The sequence below is a fragment of the Myotis myotis genome, unplaced genomic scaffold, assembly GCF_014108235.1.
Source record: "Myotis myotis isolate mMyoMyo1 unplaced genomic scaffold, mMyoMyo1.p scaffold_m19_p_8, whole genome shotgun sequence".
NCBI lineage: Eukaryota > Metazoa > Chordata > Mammalia > Chiroptera > Vespertilionidae > Myotis > Myotis myotis.
In genome coordinates, this window is record NW_023416390.1 from 63,165,876 (window position 1) to 63,175,418 (window position 9,543).

The window sequence follows — 9,543 nt, forward strand, 5'->3', positions numbered from 1 at the left end:
TCCTCTACTTCCTCCACTGCGACATAAGTTTCAGAGTTGATCATTTGGGTCCAGGGAGTGATAGACAATATTTAAGCCGTGTATGAAAATCAGAAGAGTCCTATGATCTTGAACCCTAGCTAAGTATTATTTTCATTTAGAGGTCTCCTGTCTTCCCCGAGCTATCAGCCCTCCGGTGCTGGAACCAAATATCAATAGTGGAGACAGATGGCTGACCTCCACCATCGAAGCCTCACCAGCCTCAGTACCGAGCACATCTGAAAGTAGGGGCTACTCTTGAGTATCTAAAACCTTTGTTGATATCTCAGTAGGAATCCAACACTAACTTATAGTGAAAAGAAGATGCAGGGTATGCGTGCCTTTCTCTCTCCTTACAAGATATTTGGATCATTGGTGATGAGTTATTGGTTAATGATGTAATTCTTGGGCTAGTTTGAAGCCATGTCTCTAGAATCATGAATTGAATTTGAGCCTTGAAAAAAAACTATTGACAATAAGCACACATTACCAAGGAAGCATAAGGATCTACTATAGCATAAAGGAATTGAAATAAAATAGGATGAAATATTAAAGTGATAGTTTTAAGTGCACCTGCCATGAACAAGTATTCCAATAAACTTCCAGAACAGTGTCTACTGAGCAGAGAGCAAGGCCAAAAAATAAAAAGATTACCACAGTGAGTCAGACTATCTTATGTCCAGAATTATTATTATTATTATTATTGTGATTATTATTATTTGATCTCTGTCAATAGGGACTTTTGTAAGATGGCTGTTACTTCCTAAAGTCAACTCTGAAAGATTAGGGGTGTGCCTCAAATACATAATTTTCTATAATCAAACACATATGATATTAGGTTCTTCAGTATTACCTCCTAGAGTTTCATGAGTTTATTATGGTCAATTGAATAAAATAATCAGTGTATACATACAGAGTAAAACCATTAAGAACAAATTCTGTTTACTAGTCTTGTCAACCTCTTGGACAATCTCTGGCATAATAAAATCTTTGTCATCCTCCACCTGGGAAGCCAGGCTGCTTGGGCCAAAGCCTGGCTCTACCACTAGTAGTACTAGTAGTAGTAGTCATTGTCTAGTGCGTGACTTCATTTTTCAGGATTCCCCAGATAAACAGAGTAAATAGGATGGATGTGATGGTTGTGTGTGTGTGTGTGTGTGTGTGTGTGTGTGTGTGTGTAAAGAGACTAATTTTTTTTTTTTGGGGGGGGGGACATGAACATAGTCCCCCACTGCAACAAACTATGCAGTCAATTTTTCCACATTTGGAGAAATCCCAGGGGTCAGCACATCCAGAGTGCAATGGATAAGCTTGCCCTGGGAAAACCACCTTCGTGATCATGTTATCTTCACTGCCAGGCAAGTAGAAGATACTTATTTTAAAGTATTAGCTCACACAATTTTGGAGGATTGATAAATCCAAAATCTGATAAGAGAGCTGGCAGGTTGGAGACTCAAGAAAGCGTTGCAGTTCCAGTTCAAAGGCAGTCTGCTGGCAAGTCAGAAAGAGGTTACGTTGCAGATGATGTTTGAAGGTGGTCTTCTGGCAGGCTAGAACTTATGGGAGATCAGCTTTTGTTTCATTTAGGACTTCAACTATTTGAATGATGCCCACCCACATTATGGAGGGTGATCTGCTTTCTTTAAAGTCCACCAATATAAATGTAAATCACATCCAAACACACCCTCACAAAAATATTCAGAATAATGTTGAACCAAATATATGGATATTGTGGTCCACCAAGTTGACACATCAAATAAATCAGCACAGTGACCTTAGGCAAGTTATCTATAAAATGGGGTTAATTGGAGTATGGACACTTACTCATAGGAAGATTGTGAAGATTAAATAGGTTCACTATTTTTTTCAAGTTTGTTCCTTATTTTGTTGAGTTTATTTGCGTTACATCATTTAATGAAATTTATAGGTTTCGGGTATACAATTCTATAATACATCATCTGTATATTGTATAGTGTTTCACCATCCATTCTAGTCTCCCTCTGTCACCATTTATCCCATGTTTACCGATTTGCCCACATGCTTTAAACAGTTCCTGGTACATAGTAAATACTTTGTTACATATCATTGGGATAGAAAGGGACTTTTGAGATATCAAGACCTCTCTGAGATCCAGAGAAGTGAGATGACTTGCTCAGAATTGCAGCGTGAGCTGGTATCAGAGATAAGAATTCTAATGTCCTAAATGCCAGTCCAGTGGCTTTTGTGGAAAGCTCTGCTGCTGCTTCCCTTGCCTGGGTAGGTGCAACAGCAGCATATCAGAGGAAGGTGTTATTACCCAAATTTAGAATACCTTCGTTTTTGAGATGTTTCAAAATAAGTACTTGGTAGTCAGTACTGCAGAAATATATGTTTGAATATTTATATCTGTATATTATTGAAAAGCTACCTCTCTTGTCCTCTGATAATTCCTTGAACCCTAGGTCCCTTTATACTTCTGCTCTCCCACATGGGATTTCCTTGAGACAGCACTCACAGTAACACCTGCTGTTTCCACAGAATCCACCATCTCAGGTTCAGCGAGAGTCAAGGTACAGCTAATTGATGACTTGAGTAACTGGAGTTGTTTTATTTTTTCCTTTTTGAAAGATTATATTTCCCTTCTTTCTAACCCTGCTAATAAGAGTTTTCTCTGTGGAACTTTGTCTTCCTTCCCATCTAAAAGGTTATTCTATCTGAGACTCTAGACCAGTGATGACGAACCTATGACATGCATGTCAGAGGTGACACGCGAACTCATTTTTTTGGTTGATTTTTCTTTGTTAAATGGCATTTAAATATATAAAATAAATATCAAAAATATAAGTCTTTGTTTTACTATGGTTGCAAATATCAAAAAATTTCTATATGTGACATGGCACCAGAGTTAAGTTAGGGTTTTTCAAAATGCTGACACGCTGAGCTCGAAAGGTTCGCCATCACTGCTCTAGACCAATATTTCTCAGAGTGAGTTCTGTCAGAATCACATGGAATATATAATTACCCAGAGAGCTTAATTAGATGTATAAATAACTGGTCAACACTACAGCACCACCGAATGTGAATGTTTAGGGGTGGTTTTCAGGAAAATGCACTCTTTTAAGTTTATCATCTTGATTCTTATGCCATAAAAGCTTGAGAAGTGCTGCTCTAGGTAACCATGACCTTGCTCATAAACACTGCATCATGAAATTTTTAAAGCTTTGATGATGTCCTTTAAAGTTGCTAGGTTGATCCATCTCTACTTGTTTAATTACATTGCATTATACATTCCATCTAGCTGAAAACAGTTTGGCTCGTCTGCATTAATGAAGTGTAGCTGTGTTTACGGAGTATTTCTTGTCTGAGCTGCTGGGTTAGTGATTATTGTTAGCTATGCCTCATAGAAGCCCTGAGAAAGGTATCGCCAACTTTTAATGCTGACTATTAACATTCATGGTTTATTACATTTGGTGCCACATTTTAAATGGCCTAGTATAAAAGTTTTTATTTTCAAAACACATTAAAGCTCAACTATTTTCTCATCCTTAAGAAAAGATTTAGTAAATATCTATTTTTGAATAAATGATTTGTGATTATATAAACTTAAATAATTATATCAAGGAAAAAAATCATTGCATCCTAAGGTGAAAATACACAGAAACCACTGGATTTGGTTCTTGATGCCTACCTGACCAATTATTACTGACAATGCTAAGATTAAGAACAAGTTTAACATTTAGTAAATAGTACATTGCAGGGGGAATACTTAATACATTTATGTGTTATTTTATTTAATCTTCCAACAACTTTGTAAACTAGATCATTTTATATATCTCCATCTTTTGGAGAAGAAACTGGAGCCTAGATAGGCCACTTCAGTCTCTTTGTGTAAATTACAAATTTCAAGGTGAGAGCATCTAATTGGGTGAATGTGGGTCACACAAACACTATTGACCAAATTATCTGGGCCAAATGGATAGGATGGGTTTGTTTGATATTTGTCCATTCCAGGAAATGATTTTCATCATTTATGCAGAGATTATACAGCCTTTGTAAGAAACTGAGAATGAATCTCCAATGGAAAGTAGAGATATGGCTTGACCTAAGGAAATCAGTTTTATATTTTGAGCTACTTTCTACCATTCTGATTCTGTGTCTTTTGATGCTATTTTGTTCTCTTTCTTTCTCTGCCCTCATGTCACCCTCCTCTCTAGTCTTTTCTGGTCTCCCTGGTTCTTTTCCCTCCTTTATTCATGAAATTTCTTACTTGACATGCTGCAGGAAGGTTTTCAAGGTGGCAGCAAAGTGAATCTAGTCAAGTAATTCCTACTTAAACTTTAAATAAATACATTGTCATTATTTACTGAGTGATCATTAAGTGCCAAACATAGTGCTAAGTCCTTCACATATAGTGTTTTATTTACTCCTCACGATAGACTCACAGAATAGGCATGGCTAGCTTGTTTTTCCATCTGAGAAAATCAAGGTGCTGAGTAGTTAAGTAGCTTGTTCAAGTTCACACAACTAGTACATGTGAAAGCTGGGATTCAAATTCAACCTTCAGAGCCTACACCATGTGGCTCTGGCGACTGTGGTCATGACATGTTACTCAAGGGTATGCTGCTGCTGGCTCACATTGACTCGCAAGAAAAACGCGTTACATTTTCAGGAATTTTGAGGACTGTTTAGTAAATACAGCCATGTGAAACTGTAAATTATAAAAAGTTACAATTAAATAAATTAAATTAAACAAAGGTCATAAATGCTCTAATCACTTTCTAATTATTCTGCTATGTTTTACCATTATATAGCACTTTAGTTTATTACATGTATTATTGGGCATGATGGGAACACCATATAATGGTGCACTACTGTACATTTTACCCCAATTCTGTCTGTGAGGTCATGATGGTGGCTTGAAATCAGACATTGTAAGAATCTTTACACCACAGACTTTGGTGAAAAGCCCCATCTAAAAACATTCACTTTTTTTTAAGTGAATAAACACGTGGCTATGTAGCCCACACAAAATCCATCTGAAGGCTGAATTTGGACTATGGGCTTTCTTTTTTTGACCATTGCTTTAAAGAAATGTATCAGTAATAGATGAATCTTAAGCTTTCCTGCCAGACCAGTCTTTGAGAGTGGGCATCTGACACAAGCACACATCTGGTCAGTGAGGATTGCCGTCAGAAATCACCAATCGTTTGTTGTCCAGACAAACAGGAAAGAATCAGATGAGCCTAGCCAAGGGTTGCCTGTGGCCTAACTGAGGGCTTTTTGAGTCCTGGCTGACGTTTTCCGTCCTGCACATCCAGGTATTTGTACTGGCCGATGTGGAGCCACCACAGTTTCTGCAAAGAGCTGTTTTGGCTCCTTGACTGAAGCACCGGCGGGCAGAGAATAGCTGACCGAAGGTGGAGTTAAAGCACAGGGGCACTTTTTATGCAGACAGCCTTTGCATCTGTTTTAGACTTTGTTTATTCATTAGTTCTTCTTTCTAGGTCAATGGGAAGCGAAACAGAAGAGGGTCTTACAGCTGGAGGAGAGAAATATGTGATGGGTGTGTGGGTGGTCATTTCATGTTGCTTCGCGGGCTGAAATGATGCTGGTTTCTTATGTTGTCTGTGGAAGTAGCAATTATCCTTCTCTCTTTGACTGAAGTAGTTATTTTTGGTAAAAGCTATTAAGTCTTTTGACTAAGAACATTTCGGGCACCCTGTGGTTGGTTAGCTATGTTTAGATCACTTGCTCTGTGACCGTGGTCAGATCTCCCAGCCTTTCCATTTCTCTTTTGTTAAGCTGGGAATGATAGAATGACATATCAATAGCTAGGATAATGGAAACAAATTTTTTTAAAATGTTTGAACTTCTAGAATATTATTTTAATTGCTCAATGTAAATTCTTATATTCTTTATTTATTTAACAATCAACCCAATTATTGCCAATTTATTTTGTGCTCTGAACACTGCATCATATCTATAATGTTTCCAAAGTTGTGGTGCAGGAACCATACCCTTAGTTTTCAAAACGTTTTCATGTTCTGATTATCTGTCCCAGTTCAAGTTCTGGTATATTGTATGAAGTTGTGAATCTTTGTAGTGTTTCCCTTCTATGGATTTCTAAAGTCTCTTCATTTCACTTTATCATATGAGTTTAATCAGCAAATAGAATTTATTGAATACTTTATATATCTTTATTATAATATCCTATGAAAAGGATAATTGTGGAAAGATAACCATGCCCCTGAAAGCTGTGTATAGTCAGAGTCAAGTAAGAACATAGGCTATAAATATAAATGAGAAGAATTTCTCTTCTCCATCCCCTTAACCAACCCTCTGGAATAACTTTAGCTCTTTATTCACGCAGTAAAATACATTGTCATAGCATACTCCCTGTCCACAGTTAGCTGGTTACCTCTAGGACACCTGGAGTGAAACCCAAGTGTGTTTATTCCAAATATGTCTGTGTTGGTTTTGAAATAGTCGAAAGAGTTAACTTAAAAATGATTGATGTAATTTTATTATTGTAAAAGAACAAAACAACATTCTCAGAGAGATAGCAAACACACAAATGGTAGGAGAATGCAAAATTCAGGACACGAGAAGTAAAATCCATGTGGAAGAGTAAAGAGAGGAGGGAAAAGTCTGAGTAAAAAGTGTCAGGAAGTTCTTGGAGGGGCTAAGAGATCTGATTTTAGATAGTAGGCAATATTGAAGTACTGACTAATTTTTATCAGGACAGTGAAATTAAAAGAGAAATATGCTAAAGATATTTTTCTAATAACATACACAGGATGAGATGAATCTTCTCTGCAAATATATTTTTTCTTAACTGTAGATTCAGATGACTGATATTGTTTGCCTGGAGCCCTGTGTTGGGGGGTCTGAGGCTGAGGCCAGCCTCAGTGAGAAAAGTGTTGTTTTCTATTAGTGATGCCTGACATAGGCATATTTGTTGGCTCTGGGTTAGATTATGGGTGAAACAGGGAAGTGTATGCCACTGAAATAGCATGACAGATTATAAAGGATGTTATGAGAGGCATTTTGAAAATAAATACTAATTTGGTTCTATGGATAAGGCTATCTTATAAGTGGAATTATTAATTTTGTCTTTCGACTCAAGCAAAGATGCTTTGTCTTATTATTGACATAAGGGAGTCATTAGAATATAGTCATAAAGAACACAGGATTTAGAGTAAGACAGAATTGTGTTCAAAATATAGACCTGCCACCCTAGCTGGTTTGGCTCAGTGGATAGGATGTTGGCCTGCAGAATGACGGATCCCTGGTTTGATTCCAGTCAAGGGCACATGCCTGGGTTGTGGGCTTGATTCCCAGTAGGGGGCATTGTGCAGGAGGCAGCCAATCAGTGATTCTTTCTCATCATTGATGTTTCTATCTCTCCATCTTCCTTCCTCTCTGAAATCAATAAAAATGTATTTAAAATATATATTTGTATATATATCTGCCATTTGCTAGCTAAATAATTTGAGATAAATTTTCTGAACTCCTTGCTATTAACTTGCTCAAAGAAATCCAAAATATTAAAATTACCACAAGTGGTTAAAGCAGTAGCATACTACCTATCACAAGGCAAGCACCCAGTGTAAAGAACATGCCTCTGATTCATCTTCATAGAAAAGAAACAGCACGTGGCTAGGCGGTCACTGAATTTCCCCAGAGCAAACAAGATGTGGGTGGTGGGGAGAGGGTATGAGAGCTGTGCACATGGCTGATAGCACATTTTCCAGGAAGATTCCTCTAACAAAGGGAGATGGAGGCAGCTAGAAAGGTTTCAGCCCAACATTTTAATGACCCAATGGGAGACAAGCAAGACCTAGGTGATGTATGAGGAAACAGGTGACCTCATAGGACTCAGTCAATGAAGAACCAGAGGAGGGACTAAATACATAGGCTATGTTTCCTGCCCCACGTGTGTTCCTGTACAATGGGCGCCTGCTCTCGAGAATATTACTAGAAGTCTCATTTTCACCATACTTCTGTTTCCCAGTCCATCATTTGAAATTCAGACAGATGAGCTATTTCTCACACCCAGGAAATGATATTCTTTATGTTAGAACATGACCAATGAAAATATGGCTTCAAAGATATTTTGCTAATTTTTGTTGCCTTAAAAAAAAACAAAACACCATAAAATTATTCTTCAAATAGTCGGGATTTTCTAGCTGCATAGGCCCAAATGAAAGTGAATTGACTCTAGATTTAAAAGAAAAATAAAATCCATATTCCATTGCCTTTGGAAAAGAGACACCAACATTTGTTTTTCCATGAGAAACTAGAAATTATAACCCGCCCCACACACACTGTCTGGACCACTATTTGCTCACCATTTATGGAAATAATCAAAGGTTTTGCAAATGAGGGATTATCGTGGCTATGAAGCCATGACCTGAACAGCAGGATGCTGGTATGCTTATATATAGACATTGCAATATATTTCCCTTCCTATCTCTGCCCAGTGGGCAGTGATTTCTTGGCAGTGCACATGAAAATACTGGGCATCCATTCACAGGATTTCCCAATTTGTTTGTGAGAAGTTGTGATGTTCATTTGCAATTAGGTTTTGGCAAACTCTTTGCAGAGAATTTCTTTATAAATAAGTACAGAGCTCTTCATTTGGCAGAACTCTTTAATGTGCAGGTTTGTATTTCCTGTCTTTTAGTTCCTTAAAAAAATAATGTTGTAGTAACACACATACCCATTCATTAAGCACTTTGAAGTAGCAATCTGTGATATTTCCAAACAAAACACTGTTTTACCAACATGGATGATTGTCTCAAACAGAATTTCCTTTCTGTGGAATTCTACCAGCTGACATTTGAGACTGAAATCCCCAAAAGTAGACTTTGGCTAGCTATGCAGTGTGTTGCTTGTGGCAAAGAAAGATGTGGGTCCATTTTAATCCAAAAGAAATATCATGATTCATCATATCATTAAATTCAGATCTCTATACACTGCCTTAAGAGACCTATTCAAGATATGAATATTCTAGAAGTGATTTCATTTCTTTTCAAAGCCTATTCCTCCCCTACAAACTTTTCCTCTGAGTCCAGTTGGAAATGGTGTATTTTTGGTTGCAATGGAAAAGTAATAAAGTTGTGATACATTAAATATATTACCTACAGCAATGACTTAAATCATTATGACCATTACATCTGGTACTGTGTTAATTCAAACACAGCTAATTCTAAGTGTGAATGTGCTTTAAAAACAACATAAGGAAGTCTGACATGTGAAATGCTGTAGCATGGAATTAAACATCAGTTAACTGGCTTGAAGAAGGTGGCCTTGGGGTGAAAATTTGAGAACCTTCCTTTACAATGTGAGTGGAAGGAAATGCCAACAGCAGATGTCCCATCCTAAATCCTTTGCCCCCAGCTTTTCAAAGGGCACAGAAATTGCACCCAGCAAAGATGCCCTGTCCAAATGATTTAAAAGGAGGCAAAAATGTTGCTAGAGGGGAATTCATACTCCAGATCAAAAAAACAATTTTAAGTGGGCTTCTCTGGTGGCCTATGTTGA

The 9,543-nt window shown here is 37.4% G+C and overlaps 1 non-coding gene across 1 annotated transcript; it reads right to left on the reverse strand.

Moving 5' to 3' along the window:
- Nucleotides 1–1,223: 1,223 nt before the first annotated feature.
- LOC118662329 lies at nucleotides 1,224–1,384 on the reverse strand. The gene has a single exon (XR_004969712.1). It is a non-coding gene; the product is annotated as a U1 spliceosomal RNA (small nuclear RNA).
- Nucleotides 1,385–9,543: the final 8,159 nt, after the last annotated feature.